The following is a 25410-nucleotide window of genomic DNA, read 5'->3' as shown; positions in this document are numbered from 1 at the left end:
TATGTGTAACATGAAGGAAAGAACTTGCCTTTATTAAGCAACTTTCACAGCCGCAGGATATTCTGAATCACTTTGCTTGAACCACACCAGTATTCTGCATATTTCACAAGTAACCTCAATACTGAGACATTGCATGCATTATAGCTCAATGTACCTTGAACAATAACCAATAAGTCAGTTCACCCACAACAACCTCTCATGAAGAACAGTGTGATAATATCTCAAATAATCTGTTCAGTGGTGTTGTCTGAGGGATGGATAGTGCCTTGGACACCAAAAAGAAATTTTTCTCTGATCTGTTAATAAAGCCAATGAATTTTTTTACATTCACCTGAGAGGACAGAAGGGGGTTCTCAGTTGAGTATTCCAACTACGATGCACTTATTTGGATGATTGCAGTTCCAGTAGCTCTCACAAAGTTTTGCAACATCAAGAACAAAATGCCCTGCTTGATAGGCATCGCCATCATTACCTTAAATATTCACTCTCTTCATCACCATGGCTGCAGTATGTACCACTTACAAAATGTGTGCCAGCCATTTGCCAAGGTTTTCTCTTCAGCATGTCCTAACTACAACGAAAAAGTACGAGGGCCCATTGGAACAACACCACTTAGAAGTTATACCACCCTGCCCCCATCAAATTATAGACTGTCCTACCTTGATGTCAACAATTCTTCTTTATCAATGGATCAAGATCCGAGAATGCCTGAACAACACTGTTCGAGTTCCTTTAAAGCTCAGACTGCTGTGGTTCAAGTAAGCACCTGTCAAGAGCAATTTGGGATGGCCAGTAAGTGCTGGGCTTCTCAGGGTGCCCACATACTGAGAATGAATAAATGCCTTGGGCTATTTTGCACTAAAACACCAGTTTCACTCACAGAGCCAGTAAAAATGAATGGCATGGGAAACATAAAATGCCATGATTATGGCTTTGAAATATGATGTTGGGGAAAATGTGATGGAGCTCCTATAAAGTGTCAGAACTTGCAGGACCCAACCTGCTGCCTAGAAAAAGACAGTCTGCATTCCTCGCATGCTCACCTTCAGTTGAGCAGGATCCAGAAGAGTGATCTCACCGGCCCTTTGCACCCATTAGTACAGAAGCACTGTCTCCAGAGCAGTCCTGATAGAAGGCAAAGCTTGGGAAGGAGCAATGCCTTCTGTCAAAGCGACAAGGGATTTTATGTTTTTAAATGTCTTTCTCATTCACTCTTTAAAAAAAATTTGCAAAATTTAAATGATTAAAGATGGGCTTATTATTTTGTTTTACAAATAAAAATTAAAACATCAAAACAAAGCTTCTAATTATTTCAAAAATAACATAATTTAAAACCAGAAGTAGCCTTCCCCTCTCTTGTTGGTGGGAAAACCCCAGTGAAGCCAGAGTGGTCTCAGATCCTGCACCAGGTCTGATCTTCTGGAGTCCAGAAAAAGGAAACATAGAGAGAGATGGTGATCTCAACCACTGACTCCAGCTTGCAAGGTTCACCCCTATACGTTTTCTATGTTGCGATTCTCAACACTGCTACAAGGGATGCATCTCTCTTGCACCAAACCCTTAAAGCACTTGTACAGGAGTGAATTATTTTGTTTTAAGATTGTGAATGCAAACTGTCCTTTTTATTGTTATGTTGTAGAAATAAAATCCTTTTTTTTCCTGGTTGGTCCAAATTGATTCTCTAATTGTTAATGTGATTTCGGATTACAGAGCACACCTATCATTTGTCTGCCTGTCTGTGTAAGTATTGCACAATGAGAACTGAAATACTTGAATGGTGTGTAAACAGCATTTTACATCACCTTCAAAGTGCTGGTCTTGGAATAAATTATATTACCTAGCCACTGAATTGCTCTTTGTCCTCTGCCTTTGTCCGAGGCTGAACCAGACCATTCATAACCCTGTTGAATTTAATTGATCTCTCTCTGTGCTTCTAACCTTATATCTTCTGCACCACCAACTAATCAAAAATGTAATTAGCCACATCTGGATTCCTAATTAGTTACATGTAGTGAATGATTAATAGTTTGGAAAATACCAAATTAGTTGCCAGAATTGAAAGTTAATTGAGCCAGAGCATTGAGAATTATGCTGTTGTATGCTTTTGGAAGAATATCTAATGGATATCAAATTATTTTATCTGCTTTCAAATAGTTGGTTTTGGTTTAGGTTTTTTATTGTCACTTGTACCGAGGTACAGTGAAAAACTTGTCTTGCATACCGTTCATACAGATCAATTAATTACACAGTGCATTGAGGCAGTACAAGGTAAAAACAACAGAATACAGAATAAAGTGTCACAGCTACAGAGGAAGTGCAGTGCAGGTAGACAATAAGGTGCAAGGTCATAACAAGGTAAATTGTCAGGTCAAGAATCCATTTCAACACATAAGGAAACCGTTCAATAGTCTTATAACAGTTGGATAGAAGCTGTCCTTGAGCCTGGTGGTATGTACCCTTAGGCTCCTGTATCTTCTGCCTGATGGGAGAGGAGAGAAGAGAGAATGACCCAGGTGCATGGGGTCTTTGATTATGCTGCCTGCTCCACCAAGGCAGTGAGAGGTATAGACAGAGTCCATAGAGGGGAGTCTGGTTTCTGTGATGTGCTGAAGTCATTTTAAATTGATAATAATCCATTTATTTGGAACATATGATGTAAGTGTTCATAGGTTACTGCATTGCGTAATTACCCAGTTTAAAAGTCAATTGAAGCAGTTCAAATGTAGAAAGTCACTTATGATTTTACAGTGACCTATTATCTAATTAAAGATTATAGAATATAATCTATCAATGCTGATTATATTATCAACATAATGTATAATCAATCAAGAAATACATTATATTTTTATAATCCTATTATATCAACAGGATTTTTTATATATCTTTTTCAGGGTTTTATTGAAGTTTCTTTGTATAATATAACCATAGCTGGAGATTATTGGAATTTAAATTTCAAAACAATGTAGATTACATATTTTATTTAAATACAGGACTGAAATGGATATTTTCCTAGAATTGGAGGTAAGTGAGAATGTATGACTGATTTAGAGCTGTGCCATCCTACAGAACAAGTGCCAAGTGTTTCTCTTGTGTGTACCTGAAAGACAAATGAGTCTGGATTGCTAAAAGAGAAACTGTCATTAGCTTATTCATTTGCTTTGTGCATGGATTGTTCAATTAAAACTCTTCTGTTTCATTTAAAAGCTGCAACTGGTTGCTTTGTTGGAGATGTTCCTTTTGATATTAAAAAAATTAAAGTGCAATACAAACTATATAAGAGGACAACTCATAGGGAAATTGACAATGAAAGAATCTATAATGGATTCATTTCGGGGTGTACAAGAATAGTCCCAGTAGCTATTGTTTGGTAAATTTTTGGACTTCTGTTTGTTTTCTTTCTGGATGGGCTTTGGAATTCATATATGGCTTTTCAAAAAAAGCTGCAGGCATTGTGGAAGCAAATTAAAGCCAGACAATACAAAGAATATCAGAGTTGCTGCAATTTGTGTCATTCCAGTTGTTTTAGCCCTGATGATTCCTCAGTGTTGAGAATAGCAGGGGTTGCTCTTTTAAAGTAATTCACCAAAAGTTAAAGTGAAGGAGTGAGTGGATGAGTTGGGAGAATGAGAGTAGTTAGTTGAGTTTTATCAGTCAGCCTATTAATTATGGTGAAGAGATTAAGTCAGCATCACGTTTCTGAGGTGGTACAGCAGAAAGGGACAGATGAATAATCAGGTTTTTAACAAGGGAAAGTGAGATCAAAGTTCTTCTTGGGCCAAAGCACTGAAAAAGCAGTATCCCATCAATTGCCTGGTATGTATCTGCTTGCTATTCAGTACTTTTGAAAGTGATTAAATTTCAATTCCATAGAAAAGAATGTAAAAAATAAGAGAGGATGCTAATGTAAGATGCAGGATACTAAAAAGTAGATTTCTGTTCTTAGAATTGGCTTTGCATCTGTACAGTGACTAATTGGCAGTTTGATTTTTGCATGAATTGGAAACGATACGCATTTGAAAATTAGACATTTTTGATCGTCTACAATAAAGTTCTGTGCCAAGTTGAAAACCTGCTGTCATATATTTTTCCCCATTTTTCAAGGAGAGATACGGATTGAGTTAAGTGGGTAGAATTTGCCTTAATTGTTGTTCAGTCAGGCAGTTATGTTTCAGTTATACCTTATCTGGGGTACCATGTATAGCATTAGCTTCCTTATTTAAGAATGTCAGTATATTGGATGCAGTTTGGAGAAGGTTTACTAGGCTGGAATGAGTGGGTTGTTCCCTGAGGAAAGATCAAACAAGTTAGGTTTGTACCTGGTGAATTGAAATGAATGCACCAGCTGTGGATGGCATAAGGTGGAGGGAAAGATATAAAATATCCGCACTCCATCATGTTCTCGAACTCCACGAGGGCGTGGAAGTCTTGAAGTGTTGCCATGCTCATGTACTCATATACAGTATTTCAATAGAAGAACCAATTATTGACCCATTCATGATGTATATTAACAATCATTTCATGGTCATAGTTGTAATGCCATTGAAAGAAGATTTGTTTATGTATATTTATTTGCAGTGTAGTGCAAGCTGTAGATCAATCAATATGAAACTGTTTGGTATATTTTTTTGCTGGCTGTGAGTTGTTATTCAAGTCCTGACAGTGATAGGATTGAACTGGCCTCAGTATTGCATTTACTGCTTAAGCTCCATATGAGAATTTAGAGCTTCTTTGCTGACTGATGACGACTATGGCACTTCATCCCAGACGTTTTAACATTTACCAACAGCTGTCTGAAGCAAAGCCCAACTGATCACTCCCAGCCAACACCCAAACCCTCCTCCCAGTGATATTAATATGAATGTTACTTAGTGGGTCATTGCAGCAGTCACACACACGTACACACAACACACATGCACACAAAAGGCACGGGCCAGAGGATTGTACAGCCGCTGGAAACATTTGGAAGGAATATATTACAATTTTCGTCTGTTAAATGTATGTACCTCAAACAAATTACTTCATTAGTTATGAGAGCATTGTTTTTTAATTGCTTATTTGTGTCAATTAATTGATTTTTAGAACATGTAAAAACTGTGTACGATGAAGTTCAATAATGTGGATTAGTAAAATTTAGATGTCATAGCTTCAGCAATTTTATTTTGGGCAAATATCAGTTTGTACCTTAATGTATTTCTTCCCTTTGTTTTGGTTGTATTCACTGTCACCTTTTAGTTCCAACTACATTGCAAGCTATCTACCGACTGAGAAGATGGTTAGCCAACTTCTCTCTTTTCCCATTGCCAACTTTTAAATGGCTGCCAGGGTAGATGTGACAATGATGTAAGTTCGCTCAACACTTATGCATTCTTTCTGACCTTAACAGGAACATTTTGCTTCTGCCTGTGACCTATGCCAGATGGCTGCTTAAGCTCGTAGCCATATTTTTTCCCCCCGTATAGCATTGTGTATTCATATGCCCAGATGTAATGCTTGGAGACGTTGAAGGTTTTAAAAGTATCAGCATTTTCATGTTCAACCTTCTGTTTAAGTTTATAATAGTTGGAGTAAAGTTAACCATAGCACAGTCAGCACTGACTTTCAGGATTTTACTGCCCTCTGAAGCCTTGAGGCAAAATTTGTGCAGAACTTAACAAAAGAAAGGCTGGTTCAAGTTAAACTTGGATGCATTCTAGTTGTGCTATAAATTCCACTAATTTTGGGAAGCGTTTTACTTCTCGTGCTTACTTTCTAAACCTTTTTTCTTTAGAAGTCTACTGTTTGCTCAATTTGTTTGATTAATGCCTCTTTAAATGATCATATCAGAAAAATGGTGATGTAGAACGATTAAAAATGGAATATCATTAACAGAGTGCAAAAGTGTAAATTTAGTCAGAGTGGGAATTTGGTGCAGAATAGGAAAGAGATGTTGCTTTTTGCCTGTGATGCTTGAAATGGTTTGTGTAAACTTGAGGCAGTCAAATATTTAAAATTTCTATTTTTTTTTAGTGCTTGGTGTATTAGAAATAAATAGATTAAGATTATGGCCATGAAGTAATTTTCTGTATTGGACTGCGATATGTTGGAGTTTTGGTGCCAATTGATTCTGTCCAGACTGAATATGAACATAGAACATGGAACACTACAGGCCTTTTGGCCCACAATGTTGTGCCGACATTTTATCCTGCTCTAAGATCTATCTAACCCTTCCCTCCCACATAGTTCCCCGTTTCTCTGTCATTCATGTGACTACCTAAGACTCTCTTAAATGTCCCTAATGTATCTGCTCCCACAACCTCTGCCGGCAGTATGTTCCACGCACCTGCCACTCTCTGTGTAAAAAAAACTTGCCTCTTACATCCCCCCTATACCTTCCTCCAATCACCTTAAAATTATGTCCCCTCATGTTAGCCATTGTTGCCCTGGGAAAAAGTCCACAGTAGACTATAGTATGTTTATAGTAGATGCATCTGCCTTGAATATTTCTGACGGTGTGACTGAGCTGGAGTGTGTGTTGCAGGGGGAGGTGCATCTTGACCCCCTTTCTTGTAGAGAAATGCAAGATCAGGATCGATAGACCAACAATGCACAAAGGGGAAACCAAGTGAGATGGATACTGTGGATCCACAGAAACTGATCCTATGCAACAATGTACTTCCTGTTTTGCAGATAAGGAAAATGACAGCTGGAGCACAATCAGAATGCTGGTCAAGGCACTTTGGGGTGGGAGTTGTTCCAGGGAGGGAGGTGTTCCGGAATGGGGGAGAGGCTGGGTCATGCGGTAATTGTGTGGGATTCCACAGTTAGTATCCTTTGTAAACAGGATCAAGACTCTTAATTGACATGTTGCTGATCAGGTGTCTGGGCGACAGAAATCTTGAACCAGTTTGATAGGATATTGGAGAGAGTGGGGAAAGGTCCACACATTGTGTTTTGTGTTCAGACAGACAGGATTGGAAGGAATAGACAAAAGGTCCAGATTGGAGAATTCTGTAAGGTAGGACCCGAATTAAAAACAAATTTCAATGGTTATAATTTAAGGATTATTATATGATTTACTTGCAAAATGTATATGGATTGTGGCTGAAGGGATGATATGGAAGAGGGGTTCTATTTCATGGGAAACTGCCAGTGGTAAATGCACAGGATGAAACTGTACAATTAGGATTGGGACCAGGGACCTAAGGAAAGGAAAAATAGAATGGTTGTGAGTAAATGGAAGGATGGTATGTTGGTGCTGGAGAATTTAACAAGAATAGGTAGTATTGATAATGGTTCTAAAAGAAATAAAATTGGAGAGTAGAATCATAGTCAGCAATTATGTTTCACAAAATAGAAACCCTAAAAATGTAAAGGGATTAAAACAGGAAAGAAGGAATGTGTGAATAAAGCAGACAAGCAGTGAAAGAGAATGATATGGCTCAAACAAGCGTTCCTTATATATAAAAAAAGAATGAACTGCAGATTCAATTTTGTTGTAGCACATAACTTGTTTGCCATTACTGAGACAACTACACAGTCAGAACTAGAAATACACCAGGTTTACAGGAAGGCTGTGGGAAAAATGATAGCTGGGAGGGGTAGTGTTAGTGATTAATGATGAAGTCATTTCACTTTTGAAAGAGTATTAATGAGAGGTAAGCAGATAATGAAAAGTTTATGGGTGGAATTAAGAAATAGAAAATAATTTAAGGCTGCAGTGGATGTTATGCATAGGTTCCCTGATAGCAGCTGTGAAGTGGTGGAACACATAAATAAGTAGATTAAGCAGGCATGTTGCAACGGCAGTGTGGTTTAAACGGGGGACTTTAGTTTTCATAGCTCACATCAAAAAGGAAATAAGTTTCCTGGATAATCATGATATTTTTCTAAAATAGTGGGAGGAATTTTAACCACCTAGATCAGGTCGTTTTAAGACTTAAGTTCACAAAGACAATTGGTTGGAAATGCATAGACATCCAAACTTAAGAACCTTTCAAACCGCAATTGGAAAACCCTTTCAGAAGAAGTGGGATGACAATCTGGATACATTAATTTCTAATTAATGCTAGTTTTTACTGTAGTTATGGGATTTAACCCAGGGCACACAGGTTTCTTGAGCCCACTGAAAGCCTGCCAAGAACTGAGTGGTCTCGTTTGGGGGATTGAGGAGCTAGCAACTTAATATGACAAAAAAAGTGTTGCAACCTCACATCTGCAATGCTGAGTGGCCCTGCCAAAAGTTTTCTTCACAGGATACATGCTGGTTCTTTGATGAATTTTGAAAAAGCATTGGAGCTAACATTGTTCTTCAGTGCCTGGAGGTTTATGCCTGTCTTACTGGCATTAGCAAGTCTCCACCGAGGTTGGGAGCTACTTTTGCGGCAGTACCGTAGGACTCGGAGGAGGAGTAGGTTGGCCAGCCTTGGGTTGGTAGCAACTTTTTGCTGAGCTACCTACAAATGTGTAGGAGAGATTGATAAAGGGAGAGAAAGAGAGGGTTTCATAATGCACCTGAGCTGTGCTTTGCTCATGGGGTTTTGTTGCTTGATCAATCAGAATAATATTCTCAGTAGACTCAGGCTATCTTCCCAAGTGGTGGCATATCTCTGCAAGCTTCCTTGAATAAGATCTGCTGCCCCTTGGACCCAGGTGGACATGTTTTGACTGTGGCCATCAAAGTGACGACAGCTCTCGACCTCAACACTCCTTGCCAAGATTCTGCAGAAGATGTTTGCAGGATTTCTCAGTTGGCCACATGCACGCATGTATTAGCCGGGTAATAATTATCTCATTTGTAAGGACTGCTATGTGCAACTAAATCTAGGGACTGCACAGTAGGGCACCTAGTAGACCTGCTGCCTCATAGCAACAAAGACATGGGTTTAATCCTGACCTCGGGTGCTGTCTGTGTGGAGTTTGTACGTTCTCCCTCTGACCTCAGAGGTTTCCTCCGGGTGCTCCAGTTTCCTCCCACGTCCCAAAGATGTGCAGGTTAGTGGGTTAATTGGCCACTCTAAATTGCTCCTAATGTATTGATGAATGGTAGAATCTGGGAGCATTTGATAGGAATGTGGATAAAATAATATAGGATTAATGTAGGATTAGAGTAAATGGATGGTTGATAGTTGGCACAGACTTTATGAGCTGAAGATCCTGTTTCTGAGCTGTGTCTTTCACTGACTCTATAAAATCGCCATGAATGACACCAGCCAGGATGAGAGGGCACTTGGATTTGCTGCACTGGCTGAACTTCCAAAGTCGAAGAGATGCTGGATTACATGTGGCAATTACTGTCACCCTGGAATTTTCATAATTTAGAATGGTTTCCATTAGCATGAAGTTAGTTTGCAACCACATGAAGTTATTTCCCCAGGTGTGTTCCAAAGACCCAGTCAGCCTCCATGTTCCCTGCATCCCTGCATTCTGTGGCCAGTGGCCCATGACCTTCAACGATCGATTCAATTCTCCAACCATATTTAGAAGCTGGCAACTAGGAGACAAAAACTACCCATTGAACACCTGGCTTATGGCCCCAATGAAAGTGCAGAGCCGCTAAAACTGAAGTTGTGTCTCCACCTCAGGTGTTACGGTGCAACCTACCAGAATGCTGACACTGCGATTTTAGGATCTTTGACCACTCTGAAAGACCTTCTGTATGCACCTGCTAGTGTGTCAAAAGTAATGGTGACGCACTCTGCATTTCATAACCTCGGTCATAACCTAATGAAAGTTGGACGCATGCAAGAGGACATGTGCTCTTTTGACAAGAAGCATGCACAGCAGGAGGAAGAAGAAGAGGCAACTTCAAAGAGCAGGATACACCATATCAACAAATAAAAATTGAATCTCCTGCTAACTAAGTAAATATCATACATTTTAGGTTTTAAGTTACTGATCATTTCCTCTAATTGTTCTCGGAGAGGAAAAGCTTCCTCTTTATTTTAGTTTACATCATTATTTTAGTTCCATGTATAATCTTGTCCCTTCATCAAAGCAGATGCTTGACTTTGTTCTTGATTCTAACTTCGGTGGAATGCAAAACTGCCCATAGTGCAGCTCACTACAAGCTTGGTTTACGATGGTAACTCCCATTTTACCTTCCCACTATAATCTGTTGCAGCTGCTGTTGTCATTTTTGTGATTCTGTTCACTCCCAGACATTGAGAGGAGTGCTAACTAATAATTTACTACAATGGCATTTTTATGTTTAGATTGTTCTTTTATTCATTGATGTGGTTTTTTTTACATTCACTTGCTTTTTCACTTTTTATAAAAATGTTATAATGTTTGCATTATCATTTTAGGTAGTACCTAGTTTTGAAAAGTTTTGAGGCTGCTTGGTTCTCAGCCAGAGTTTGTAAATTAGTTCTAAATTGCACAAGCATTATTTTATATAATTAATCAGTTAAGGTGCTTTTGGCCAAAAGAAATAGCAGTTATTCTGGAAATATTACCAGGGTCAGGCAGCATCTTTGTAGTCAGAAGATGCTGACTGATTTGTTGAATATTTACAAAATCTGCAGTGTTTTGCTTTTGTGGTAGTTGTTGTTGGACTGGAGTTATAAGTACCTTTAAGGCATTTTATATATCTCGGTCCACAGAGATCAAAAGCTTTGCTGAGTTGGTAATCTCAATTCTTTTCATATGGTATCACAAGTTGGAAAATTACTGGGGAACATTTGCCGTCACAATCTAAATTTATGAGAATATAAATAAAATAAGTTGGAACTAAATTAGTCATGTTTTCCTCTCCCATATTCCCTTCTGAGTGTAGCAAACACCTCAGCATTGCTTTTATTCTGTAAATCTCCAAGATGTCACTCTAGAAGTACAGCATTTAGGATTTACCAGGTCGAAAGGAACCAAGATCTCAGCACTCTACTCACAATGCATATGAGCTTCATTTAAAAAACCCACAAGGGATGAAAGAACCCGATGGCCTGGAGAGACCAGAAAAGTGGGTGCTATTCTCTGTTCTCCTTAAAGCAGAGATATTTCAGGGGAACTTTGATGGGCATGTTCAGAAGTATGGAAGTTATTGACTGTGTATTGAAGATGGAAAGTATTTCCGGTGGGGGTAAAAATGAGAATGTTTTCTTACAATAGATGGTGATGAACTGGAGGATATTGCTTTGAGGGTAATGAAAATAGATATTATCTTTTTAAATGGAAATTGGTAAAATACTTTTGGCAATACTTTCATGGTAATGGGGGTAAAAACAAGGAAATGCAAATAATTAGGTAGGGTCTTTCGAAGAGCTGGCGTGGTTATGATAGGGAGAGTGGCCTGCTTCTATGCATTATCATTCTGTGAAGTCATGGTTTTGGTGGACTAAATTACTTCCAACTTGTGTAAAGTCAAAGGAAAATAGAACCATCAGTTTATAAAGCTGGCACTGTGTGTGTGCATTGTGGGACACTGGGAACCACGTGTGCCCTTCATTCTGGGGAAGGGCAGGCTGCATGCTGCACCCAGAAGCATCTGCTTGGAATTTGGATACTCTGATTGTGTCCGCTGGGTCTCTAATATTTGTTGCTATACTGAGAAAGGGCAACCCCTCTGCAGGACGATCCCAGATGGTGCCATTCCCCTCGCTTTCAGATCTGTTTATCCACTGATTATGAGAGAGCTGGTCTTGCGCCTGCTTTCAGATTTTGAAAGCTCAGAGCGACAGCTGCATGAACCGTCCCAGTGATCTGACAGCTAGGCTTCTGACTGTCCTACACCCAGCTGTTTCCAGGGCTCAATGTCCTACAGTTTTTCTCTCTTTTGCTGAATTTCAGCTGAAGAAGGTCAGACACATTCATGTTTTTTTTTCCGGTTCTTATTCTGGTCCCTTCCTTGCAGTAGAAGACATTCTTTAAAGTAACCATATGAGACATTTGATTTCAATGACTCGCATGTCTTGCAGACTGGTGGCGAATCACTATGTATCTGCTGTTCCCCAAGCCTGATGTTAACAACTTATGATGTGTTCTAATCTTTAAAGGTTGCCTATTAAGCTCCTCTCAACCATTCTCACTACCTCCCCACAGCCATTCTCACTACCTCCCCACTGGTGCAGTATTCCCATTTTTCACAATACCAGTGACAGTGGATATATAAATCAGTTGATCCTTTGATTTGTGACGGGGTCAGTACTGGACTGGAGCAGATAAGTCAGAGAGTATCTTCAGGGCAACCGAACAAGGATAATTTTGACTTTTGGGATAGTGCAAACCATCAGATCACTTTCAATACTCGTAGATTTTTATTGTTAAACTGAATCCTGAGACAGTTTTAATTCCAGGACAAGCCTCTAAAATCCTGTGGGTCACAAAGGCAAAGAAGTGGATTGGTTTGTGGGATCTATCTCTATAAAAGGCATGTTTTGCTGTTCCTTTTTGCTTGTGCATAGAAAACACAGAGTTGAGTCCACGTGGTGACCTTATATTTTCCCTTCATGCAGACTGAGTTCTTCCCTACACATTGTCATTGTTAAACGTATGCAAATCCTGATATAAAACAAAGGCATCAATTAATTGCTCCTTTGATCTTGTGCTAATGTGTCAAATCAGGCATGATAAAATTCAGCATAAACCCAAATTGGGATTTAGCCTTTACAAAGCAGAGGTTCTGAATTGAAGGTGGTTAAACAATCATTAAATTTGTGCACTTTTAACCTTGATCTCAGGAAAGCAGATGGTTCAATATACCTGGCACTGGCATGATATTTACATGGAATGAGGGGGTAAAAGTCTCCTCTGACTGTGGAGATAATTTATGAAGTGAGCTGTGTGCTCTTGATGCAGTGCCTGGTGTACGTGGAACAAAACTATTTCACAATATTAAATTGACATCTGAGTATAAAAACCACAGAGGCTGTTGTGGAAATGAGGAAAAGTGCAGAAGATGTGGTATTTCGAAGCTGGGGTTGAAGAAAATTGTTGGGCCAAAGTAAATGGCACTTTTTTTTTCAATTGATGTAAAATATAACTCTCAGTACTTGGTACATGACATAACAAGTGGAACGGGTGGGGGGGATGTTGAGGGTGGGGGTTGGAGCAACGTTAAGTGTTGGTGGTGGAGGGTAGAAGGTCTGAATTGCTAATTCTCATTCACTTGTGTATACAGCAAACTTCACTTCCACTATTAATTGTTATTTATAATTTCATGAGCATCATATACCACATAAAGTACCAATGAGCTTTTCTATAGCATTAACACAGTAAATGATAAGAAAAAAGCCATGTGATGCAAAATACCATGTCTATTGTCTCACTGAATTTGTACTGATTTCGAGAATCTGATAAATTTATAAGTCATGAAATTTGGCTTTGTAGTGCCTATTGTTTAAATGCTATGGGTACTGATATGCTTTGGATATTTTGAACAAGGTACAGAGACACACTGTGTTTTCTGCCATTTGCTTGATTGCTAAGGGTGGTAACGCTGGCAATGCATGTACATACCGGAAGTATGCAGAGCAGGCAGATCATGATCGCAATGCTTGTACAATGCTAATTTGATTCCAGCATTGCCAAAACTGGACATAAGCAGTGTTTCTCATTGCCATTTGTTCAACTCGCACAGAGAACCCAGCACCACCCCCCCACCATCTCTCACCACCAGTTACCTCTAGAAACACTATTTAAAGGACATCAATTATGTGTAGGTGGTAATTGATCGGTAGAAGTGTTGGTTGTCAAGTGCCACCGGTTTGTGTTTGCAGACATTGTCAAATTTTTTAAGTACTTGGGGAGGTGTCTCAGAAGTTTAAATTATGTCCTGACATACAGGCTTTCGCTAAACCATGTTGCTTCCAGCAGTGGGGACCTTGGTGATAAGTTTTCTTGGGGTTTGTAGGATGAGAATAAAGAGAGCACCCAACGAGTAGGAGGAGGAGGGAGAGAACAGGCCTTGAGGGCAGGCCCTATCAACCAAGGTGCAATGAAGAGGAAAGGAGGATCAATTCTGCCATGGGACTTTGTTGACGAGGCACCCCTCATTGGACATTTTCATCAACATGTACTGCATTCTTTCCGCAAAATCCTGTGCAAAGTTGAAGCTGAACTCCCCTCTGCTCCTTGTCTTTGTCCATACACCTCCAGGCAGGTCTGCCGATGCGTCAAGCATTTTGTTCTGTATGCACCTCAGCTTTCTTTGTAGGCTGCTCCTTCAGTCCTCACTTAAGTACTCTGTTGGAGACCTGTGCATCCACGTCCTTTGGGATTTTGGCATATAGACTACGATAGCACAGCTGTGCTGCCTCACAGTTCCAGGGACCTGGGTTTGATCCTGACCTCAGGTGATGTCTGTGTGGAGTTCTGCACATTCTTCCAATGACCGCATGTGTTTCTGCCAGGCGCCCTGGTTTCTTCCCCCAGCCCAAGGTGTGCTGGTTGGTAAACTAGTTGCTGTAAATTACTCCTCGGAGTAGGTAAATGGCAAATGAATCAATAGGAGAGTTGATGGGTAAGTGAGAGGCAATTAGTTGTAGGGCAATAGGGAAGATAAAAGGATGAAGGGCATTGCTCTGTTGGGAGCCAGCTTGGGCAAATGTCATCCTGCTCCTATGTCATAATAAATAAGTATCCACCTTCTGACTTGGCTGCATGCCACTCATGTCCAGTTATTCATCACGTAGAGATCCACCTTCTGAGCTGACCTCTACAGTATGGTGCTGTCAGATTGAGTGATGGTTACCTTCATTATCACTGTCTTACTACTGAGTCACGGCCCCTTAGCCAGGTGACCTATCTGAAAGGAGAAAGGCATAAATAGAAGGCTATGATGAGGCTGTGTGGCAGTATGAAGTGCATACTTGCATCATTTGCAGCAATAATGAGAGATTGTGAAATGACAGAGGAATGAAACATGAGAAGAAGGATTGCATGTGAGCTCATCTTCATGGTGTCTGTGCCATAGCTGACCATGTCTAATGCTGCTCCAGCAATGGCCAATACACTCTCCTTTTCAAGTTGAACCATTAGATTTGTGCATACCAACTTGGTGGCTGTGGGTTTATTTTAGATTGCTGCAAGGATAAGCAAATAGGCAGAGGTAGAGTTACATAATAAAATAGTTCATTCAAAACAGTAACCATCAACTAAACTACAGTGTTGCTGTACAGCATTGGACTAGGAGCCATAATCACATGATGCAAACCAGTTCTGTGCATTTATTTATATACACTACATTCACTGTCAGTTTGTGCTGTTGGCCCTGGTTACGTGTTACATTCTCCCACAAAAGAGAGGGAACTGCTTCAGTGACTGTCAGGCAATATGTTTTGGGCTGATGGACTAAGCATGGTTAAATAACCTGTCGTGAGGCCAAGCAACGTGATTTGTGTGTGAGACTTGGATTCATAAAAAGTGTTTTGGGTGCACCACTGGTAAATGGGTGAAGAGAGGGGTGTATTAGCATTGAGCACTGTGTGAGATTACTGGTCCAGTTGGTGGAAGGTGGATTTGGTGATCTATTCTTTAATCATGTCTGCGTGTGTGAGATCATTGAACTTGTTCTTGAACTGGCTCCACATCTTCAGGGCAAAACCCCTTTGCAATATTCTGCACTGTTGATTTAACATTTTATCAGAGGGTTTCCTGCCCCCAACGGTTGTGGACCTTGTTCCTCCTTTCTACCTCTTCTACCAAGGCCTGCAGTGCCACGCCAGAAAATGTGGGTTCCTGCTGTCTGCTCTATTCAATTGTGGCTTTCTGTAAACTCCCAAGGTCAGTGGGTGAGCTCACATTATCTATTCAGGCACAAAGCATTATTACTTTAACAGGTGTAGACTGCTTTTAATCAGTACTAGCTACCTTGAATCACTGTCAGCCTTTCAAGAAGGCCTCATCTATGGTCACCAGTGGACTGCCTGGGGCAAGCAAGTTGCTGAGATTATGGTTATGAGCTTTCAGCATGAGTTTTGTGCCCATCTTGTCCTGAGCTAAACAGGCACGACTAATCTCGGTTTGCTACCAGTTCCTGCTTTCCAGTCCTATCCAACTTACTTTTTGAAGATCCTGAAATTACATCATGGGACGTGAGCATAACCAAGCTACTTCTGTTTGAAATTTTTTTGTCTGCAATTTTAGCAGAGTCTTTAAATCATTGAAAATAAATCTGTTTTTGCAAATAAATTTTAGAACACCATGCAAAGAAATGAACACAATTATGTTTTGCAGTCTTCAACATAACAATTGTTCAGTTAATCTCAGGAGATCACAAAAGCACCAACTGAAATCTTTTTCAGTAGCAGTGAATTATGACTGTTACATGCCATGATAGAATTGTCTGTCTCTAAAAGTTTGCTTCTCTGAATATAGAATTACTGTAAGCAATAGTTATTGTTTTGGTTAAATATCTATTGTAATGCACTTGGGAGGCAAATAGGTACAATTATTGTCTGCATTGGCAAGAGTGATAACATTAAAGAATGACAAGCTACAGTGAATTATTGATTTAAGATAGTAATTTCACAGTGACTCACATAAGTGGATGTAATACTACAATTGATATGCATTTATCAAGGGGGTGAGAAGTTTGCACCATTGTAATATCTGGAGAGTGTACAGTCTTTTTTACCGTGGCCTTCCCCCTATCCCAGGTGGCTTTTTGTAAAACTTGAACATGGCCCTTTAGTGTTGATGTGTATTTATGGTGATGTGTTCTTGCGAAACACTACTTATGAATGGACCAAAATCCTTAAATGGTACCATGATTTGTTTTACATCAGTGTTCGTTGATCTAGAAAAAGATTTATGATTTTCCTCATTTACTGCTCTTCTCCGATTAATTTTAGGGGACTTTAAATTGGTTAGCTAAAGATTGGTACCAAAGAAAATATTGGAATTTTGATTCAAAAATATTGAAGGAAGGTAATGAGAAACCAAAAATATATTGAATTGGTGGCATGGATTTTAAAAAAGAAGGCTATATTTGACTAATATTATCAAATTATTTGAAGTGATCTGAAATAGGGAGGTGGAGGAGGAGAGGCACAGTGCTGCAACTGTTACCACTCCTGCTGCAAGCAACCCAGGTTTGATCTGATCCCAGCTGACATTTGTGTGAAGTTTACACATTCTTCCTGCGCCCATCTGTGTTTCCCCTGGGTGCTCTGACTTCCTCTCACATCCCAAGGATGTTCTGGTAGGTTAATTGGCTTCTGTAAATTACCCTTTTATGTAGGTGGGTGGCAGGAAAATGTGTGGCTGGGGTGGGGGGGGGGTCGGTGGGGGGGGGAGAGGGGAGGGTTTGATGGGAGGTGAGAGAGGATAGGTTACTTAGAAAATAAGCTGGGTACAGAACTGAAGAGATTGCTTTGACAGCCAGCATAGACTTGATGGATGAATGGCTACCTTGTCTATACTGACAAACAAAAAACGTGAAAATGTGAAAAGTTCAGGCAGGGGCATTACACTGGATATACTAAACACAGACTCATGACCAAAGTCAGACTATTTGGATTTACAGGCAAACTACTCCAGTGCAGCTATAGACTGGCATCAATTTGACAATGTTGCAAAGTGTTCAGGCATGCCTGGCACACAAAAAACAGCTCTACTTCGTGACAGCCTTCACCCTTCCACCCCTGCCAGTGTCCTTACTGGTACCTTGCAGGTTGTCAGCCTGGTTTGCTGCTGCACATGCTGAGATAGTACAGTCTGAAGCTGATGCATCTAGGTCCAGATATGCTCAGAGTCATCCTCCAAGGTCATCTGGAGCTTCCTCGACTGAAATTCAGCAGCCTTCCGCCAGCCATTTGCAGCCACTCGGGTAGCTTTGAGTAGGAGGAATAGGTCCAACATTGGCACACAGAAGTAACAGCATTAAAGGAAAGGTGATTAGTTCACTATTGTCTGCTAATTGGAATACTTTGCATGTGAAATATGGACTGGAATATTTATTTTTACTGGGGCTATAACTTTTGGTTTGGTGAAGTGGTGCTGTGATGTTACTGATAAAGAGAGGCAAGTTGTAGGTTGTTGTTGAAGGGAAATTGGGGTTACAGGTCTGGTCGTCAGCTTCTTTGAAAGACTGGCTGGAATGGACAAGATTATGTTGCCTCCTCCCCTTTTCCTCTTCCTTCTCCTCATTCTCCTACTGCTATTGGCAAGGGCTGTCCATTCATGATAGTGGGTCTGTGCAGCATGCTGTTGACTGCTCACCTGAGTCTTGCAAGGTTTTTCCAGAGTAGTCTAGCCAGTAGAATCATCCTCATGGTTTGCTCTGCCATCTATAGTTTGGCAGCATGTGATTTGTTGCTTTTGTGTTGCTCAGGTATGCAGGTGTTGTACAGCAGAGTCATGAGACACGTTGGCAACAAGATAGCTCTAATGGTTACATAATCAAGAAAATCAAAAGCTGCAGATGCTGAAAATCTGAAACGAAATCTGGAAATGCTTGAGGTCAGCCAGCTTCAGCGGAGAGAGAAACAGAGTTAATATTTCAGGTCGAAGCATCTTTGCTTGAACTGAGAAGGAGAGTTATCAAGTTGCAGTGAGGGTAGGGGAGGGATGGATGGAGCAAAAGGAATATTGGTTGATATGAGGATTGCTGTGGGAATAAGCTGTAGATGAAAGTGGAGAATGCACGTGATGGTGGAATGTTGTTGAAGATGGCAGAAATTGTGAGGGTTGATTGTTGAATGAGGGGGCTGGTTGGTTGGAAAGCAAGAATTGGGGGACTCCATCCTTGCTGTCTGGGAGGAGTGGTGCGGGAACTAGCCCTAATCGACAGAGCCTTGAAACTCATCTCATTTACTTCCCGCACTTCTGCCCTCACCCCCATCGACTCCCCTCCCCTCCCCTGTCCTGATGTCCTGAGCAAAGATATTCCCCTCATCCTCAGTTGCAAGGAAGGAGAATAAAAACACAGATGGCAATTTTAAAATTAAGGTATTGCTGAATTGGAAGACAATGCATGTTAGTGAGTGCATGGGAAACGTGAGTTAAGTAATGGGAAGCAGAGCCCTTTTTTACTTTAACTCCCTTCAGACGGATGAAATCGGTGGCTTGGAAATGGGGTCATGGGCTGGAAGCCAAGTATAAGAGCTTTGGTCTGTCCAATACTGGAAATCTGTTATGTAGATACTGAGCAAACAATGTCACAAACTTGACCTAAGGGAAGGCAAAAGAGACTGCAGATACTGGAGTCTGGACCAGTAAACAATGCTTGAAGAGCTCTTCAGATCAAGCAGTATCTGTGGAGGCAAAAGCTGCAAGTCAGCGTTTTGGGTCGAGACCCTGCATCAGGACTGAAAGGGAAGAGCCAAGATTGCCAGTGTATAGTGGTATGAGGGGTTGATGGGTTAGATTATGAGTAGAACTATATGGCGAGGGGATTATGAGCAGATGGAACCAGATGGGGGAGGGTAGTTATGTGATAGATCAATGTGTTGTCAGTGGACACTTTGAAAGTGTTTTATATGATATTGTTGAGGGAAAGCATGCTGTGCAAAATAGGAGGAGGCCAAGGTTGGAGCATCAGCAGTTGTGGTGCAGGAGCAGGGAGGTTAGAACAAGCCTTTGCAGGAGATTCTCTGATGACAAATAAAGGGTTAAGAATGGATTAAGGCATGGGTCCCACCCTGCCATGTGATGGCGGAGAAGTATTGCATGAGGATGGTGTGTGCCACATTAAAGATTGCAAAGAATTGTAGAAGATTAAAGTCAGAGAATGTACCACTTTTATGCTGAAAGGCCACTTTGTTACTGTGGCAGGACTCGAATTATTTGTGGGGGATTCAAACATTTGTTCCATTTCTTTGGGACTTGTGATTATGGAAAAAGGACAGGAAAAGCCCCACAGAAACATTTTGCAAAGGAGGTGAATAAATTTGATGTTTATGCAAGCATAAAGGCAACTGACAACATTGATGAAAGCAAGTTTCTCCTGATGCTGAAGGGTTCATAAAACAGATAATGGTGAATCCTGTTGATTTTTGAAAAAAAATCACCTCTGTCTTAGAACATGGCTGATTATTTCAAACCACTGAAAATGGCTTGGACCATTGATGAAAGGTTGATTCAAAGTTGCTTGAGTTAAGACCCTATCTCAGAATATTGGTTACACAGGTATTCAGTATTTCCTCCACAACTGTTGGAAGATTTTTTTACATTGGTCAGCCAGACACAGGACTACTTAGGACAACTCCTGGACGGTGTCCAAATCAAACTGCTGAGAAATTTCCATAACGGAGGTTCTTGCCTGAAATGCATTCTGTCTTTCTGTTTGGCAACATCTCAGCTTGCTAAGGTTTTCTCTGCAACTAGGAATGTGTTGTTAAATGTCATAGCTAATGGATTACCTAGGTTTCTGACTGCAAAATCTGGTAATTTTCTGACTGCTTTTTATCCATTTGAACTTTGGAGCTTAATTGGGTGAATCGTAGCTCTAGTCAGTGAGTTATATTGGCTTGACAATCATTGAAAATGCCCAACAGTTAAAATATCATCTGCTAGCCCTCTGTGTTTGCCAGTTGACTTGCAGGAGGGCACTGTTCATCGGCAAGGGCACAGCAAGTCCTCCAAGCTACACAATGTATGTTATGCAAAGTTAATATGACATGTATCTTTGGCCTATCTCATCTTCCCATTAGGTTGACTTGATGGGGTTGTCCCAACCAATATCCAACTCAGATCTATAGTTGGATGATGATGATGTCAATGTAGCCCATTCTGTCTGTTTACAGAAGGTTACAGTGAAACTAGGCTTGAGTAATTCATATTGACGCTAAACTTTAGACAATGTCTAACTTGGTAAATGTAATTTATCGTGCATTCTGTGCTGTTCATATGGTCTCTGTTAAAAGATTAAAAGATCAATGCCATGCAATAGTAGGTTTCCAATAATAACTACCGAAATAATTGCTGATAGTTAACAGCCACTATCAGGAGTCATAGAGCTATGGAAGTCTACTTTTAGTTAAGAGCTGATATAGAGCTTTTGGACTGAATTATTTATCAGAAGTAATTCATTATTAAAATACTGTGGGATTATTTTGAATTTTCAGAGAAAGTTAAGGGTTTTGAGAAAAAAAACAAGCTGTTTTTATTGCACTTACATGAAAATGTACAATTTCTTATGGATACCAGTTAATTAATAGAGTCATAGTGTCATACAGCACTGAAACTGGCCCTTTGGCCCAACTTTTCATGCTGACCAAGATAGCTATCTAAGCTAGTTCAGTTTGCCTTCATTTGGTCCATATCCCTCTGAACCTTTCCTATCCATGTATCTGTCCTAATGTTGTTGTTGTCCCTGTAATGGTGAGTAGAAATAAATGCCAACTGCATAACTCCACCTCGGGTTATGGGCTCATAAATAAGCATGAAACTGCTCATCACAAGACTGACTGACCTGTTGTTTGCCTATTTGCAGGCAACTCCATCTTCATGCAGCAGCACGGTAGCATAGTGGTTAGCACAACGCTATTACAGCGCCAGCGATTGGGGTTCGATTCCCGTCGCTGTCTGTAAGGAGTTTGTACGTTCTCCCGTGTCTGCGTGGGTTTCCTCCGGGTGCGCCGGTTTCCTCCCACATTCCAAGACGTATGGGTAGGTTAATTTGAGTTTAAAATGGGCAGCGCAGACTTGTTGAGCCGGAAGGGCCTGTTACCACGCTGTAAGTAAAATTTTAAAAAAATTCAAAATAAATTTAAAAATTTTTTTTAAAAATAATGCCGAAATATTTCAAAGCAATCTATGTGGCTGCTGATTGAGGAAGGCAAATGTATGCCATGTTGCACATTTTTTTTTGTGGAGCCAGCTGCAATGGTATTTTTCCAGTGCTTTGAGATGCTTGCTGCAGGTGGTCAAGGTCTCAAAAGCATATAGGAGGGCAGGGATAATAACTACTGCCCAATAAATTACGACTTTTTAAAGAGTGAGAACATAGACAAAAGAATATCAGAGTTGTGAAATACAGAGCAGGAAAAGGTGTCTGGTAGGTCAGGCTGGGCTTGTCCTCCGTTCCCAGAGGGGAGAAAAAATAAACAAGCAGAGCCAATATTGCAGATGGAGGACTAATACACAGAAAGATCAAGTTATCCCAAGTTGTAGAATTCAATGCAAAAAAAAAACCAAACCGCTGGAGGAACTTGGTGAGTCTAGCAGTCTTGATGCACAGATGTTCTTGACCCGCAGAGTTCCTCCAGCAGTTTTTTTTTGCTTCAGATTCCAGCATCTGCTGTCTCTTGTGTTTCCATTGTAGAATTCAGCATTGAGTCCATATGGCTGCCATGTGCCCAGGTGGTAGATGAGATGCTGTTCCTCCAGCTTGTGTTGGGCTTCATTGTTTCAACACAGGATGCCACAGACCGATAGGTCAGAGTTGGGAGTGGGATAGAGAATTAAAGTGGTAGACAACAGGAAGCTCGGGTTCATTAGTGCTTCATGAAAAATGGATGAAATCCTGCCTCTGAAATGTCCTCTTTTTTTTTCATTTTTAATAATGTAACTTTATTCTCCCCATTGCATTCCTGCTCTTGTGTGCGAGTATAGTGGGTGCGAGGGTAGGTGTTAAAATTGCCTGCTCCAAAGAGTATAAAAGAAAGGATAATGTTGTACTTTATTAATCTTTGATTGCACCCCAGCTTTGTGTCCCAGTCTCAGCACCACAGTTCAGCAAGGATCTGATGGATTTGGGGAGGGTTCAAGGGAAATCTACCAGAATGGAACCAGACGAGGGACATCAGTGGAAAGATCTGAGAAGCTGGAATTGTTCTCCATTGAACAATGAATATTTATGCGAGATTTAATAGAGGAGAACATTATTAGAAGGAGTTCTGATAGATTAGATAAAGAGAATCTATTTCCACTGGCAGTAATCAGAGAATGCAGGTTTGAAGCTACTGGGAAGAATTCTTTTCCCCACTGAGGTATTATAGTCTGGAATATATTGCCTGAAAAGGTGGTGGAAGCAAATCCAGCGGCAACTTTTTTTTTGTTTTTCTTTCTCTCTTTTTCAATCTTTTTATTAGTTTCCAAATTAATACAGATTAATATATAACATCAGTGTTTGTACATGTAATACAAAGAGATCAGGAGAACAATCATGGCATAGATAATCATAAAGAATAGTAAAATATAAAAAAAATCTGTAGATCCCACTATCTCTTAGTAAATGAATATAATATAAAGGAAAGAAAAATATTTATTATGTAAAAAAAAGGAAAAAAATTCCCCAAATCGATAAGAAAAATTATAAACAATATATCAAACCAAACTGGAAAAAAAAATTTAAAAAAAGACAAAAAAGAAGACTGGACTGAAATTTCTCAATAGAAACAGAGCAATATTATGTCATCAACTCCATTCCTCTAAATTGGAAAGTTGTTGAAAAGGGATCTATATCATGTGAAAATATTGAATAAATGGACTCCAAATATCTTCAAATTTAAGTGAAGGATCAACAGTACCACTCCTAATTTTTTCCAAGTTTAAACATGATATAGTTTGAGAGAACCATTGAAAAGTGGTGGGAGGTATTGGATCCTTCCATTTAAGCAAAATGGATCGTTTGGCCACTAATGTAACAAAGGCAATCATATGGTAAGTGGAAGCAGTTAAATGGCCAGATTCTATCCTTGGTAATCCCAAAATTGCAGTGATAGGGTGAGGTTGTAAATCAATATTCAATACAGTTGAGATAATGTTAAAAATGTCTTTCCAATATTTTTCCAAAAGAGGACAGGACCAAAACATATGTGTCAGAGAAGCCACATTCGATTTACATCTGTCACATATAGGATTTATATGTTGATAAAAACGAGCTAGCTTATCTTTTGACATATGGGTCCTATGAACTACCTTAAACTGTATCAAAGAGTGTCTGGCACACATTGAAGATGTAGTAACTAAATGAAGAATTTTCTTCCATGTCTCTGTAGGTAAAGCTGTCTGGAGTTCACTCTCCCATTCATTCTTAATTTTGTCCACTGATTCTGGACATATTTTCATAATTAAATCATAGATTATTGCTATCAAGCCCTTCTGATAAGGATTAAGACCTAAAATTTTTTCCGTAATTTCAGTTTTGTAAGGTGTCGGTAAAGAGGGTATAGTTTTTAAAAAAATTTCTAATCTGCAAATATCGAAAAAAGTGTGATCTAGACAAGTTGTATTTGTTAGACAGTTGTTCAAAAGATGAAAAACAGTTATCAATGAATAAATCACGAAAACATACTATTACCTTCCTTTTCCATATAGAAAAAGCTGAGTCAACTCAGCGGCAACTTTCAAAGGTGAATAATGCATACTTAAGAAGGGAGAATTGATGTTGTGATATAGGGAAAGAGCATTGGAGTGGAATGGTTACTAAATCCTACAAAGAGTTGACAAAATGGTTTCCTTCTGTTCTTTATGGCTGCAGTAAAGAAATCCTACTCAACTAAGAAATGTTCTGAAAATAAGTACAAAATATTAAAACTAAATAGTTTTACTTGTTGTGCCCTTGAAAGCAAAATAAATAACACAAAGTCAAATATTTAATATTTAATGATCAAAAAATAATGTTTAATTCATTCTTAATAGAAATTTTCCATGGATATTGGCATAATCTGGAATTATCTCAAAGATGAAGTACTCATAACTATAACCAGCTAGCAATGCTGAATTGATCTTGGCTTCATTCTGAGATCCACTTCATCACAGAACCCACTCTTCAGCCGATTGATTTAACTTTACGCTATATCAAGCAACAGCTGAGTGCACATGATACAAGAAAGTCTGTGACACCAGGCAGCATCTTGGCTGTAGTAGTAAAGAGCTGCATACCAGAACTAGAACTAGCTGCACTTATAGCCAAGCTTTTCCTTTACAACACAGGCAACTACCCGACAATGTGGAAAATTGCTCAGGTAAGTCCTATTCACAAAAAAGTGGAACAAATGTAATCAGGCTAACTACTGTTTAATCAGTCTACTGTCAATCATCAAGAGTGGTATTGAGCAACATTTACTTGCCAATAATCTGTTTACTAATGTCCACTTTGGATTTTGCCAGAACCACTTGCCTCACAATTCATCACGTTCAATGAAATTTGGCATCACGGAGCCCTGGTAAAACTGAAGTCAGTGAGCATTGAGGGGAAACTGCTCCAATGGCTGGAATTATACCTTGCACAAAGGAAAATTGTTGCACTTGTTGGAGGTAAATCATTCCGGCCTCAGGGGTTCTTCTGTGCAGCGTCCTTGGCCCAAACATCTTCATCTACTTCATCAATGATCTTCCTTCTATATTAAAATGGAGGAATGTTTGTTGATAAATGTTCAATTTCATTCACCTCAGCAAATGAAGCAATCCATACCTGCAAACAACAGGACTGAGGCAACATTCAGGCTTGGACTGACAAGTGGCAAGTAAAACTTGCTCCACAATCTGGCAGGCAATGACCATCTCGAACAAGAGGGAGTCTAACCACCTATCCTTGACATACAATGG

General features: G+C 39.8%; 1 protein-coding gene across 4 annotated transcripts in view; it reads left to right on the top strand.

Moving 5' to 3' along the window:
* Positions 1 to 25410, top strand: part of LOC127583988 (spectrin beta chain, non-erythrocytic 1-like) — a 234936-nt gene that overhangs the window by 28193 nt on the left and 181333 nt on the right. The window contains exon 1 of one of the 4 annotated variants that reach the window (XM_052040588.1): positions 4884 to 4995. The exons of the other annotated variants lie outside the window; for them this stretch is intronic. The gene's annotated coding sequence lies outside the window, so the exon portion shown is untranslated. Of the gene's footprint in view, positions 1 to 4883; positions 4996 to 25410 lie in introns of those variants that run through there. 4 annotated transcript variants of the gene reach the window in all.

Source organism: Pristis pectinata, chromosome 1 (genome assembly GCF_009764475.1).
Source record: "Pristis pectinata isolate sPriPec2 chromosome 1, sPriPec2.1.pri, whole genome shotgun sequence".
In the NCBI taxonomy this organism is placed as follows: Eukaryota; Metazoa; Chordata; class Chondrichthyes; order Rhinopristiformes; family Pristidae; genus Pristis; species Pristis pectinata.
The sequence above is the reverse complement of the archived record's forward strand: the minus strand, read 5'-3'. Positions and strand labels throughout refer to the sequence as shown.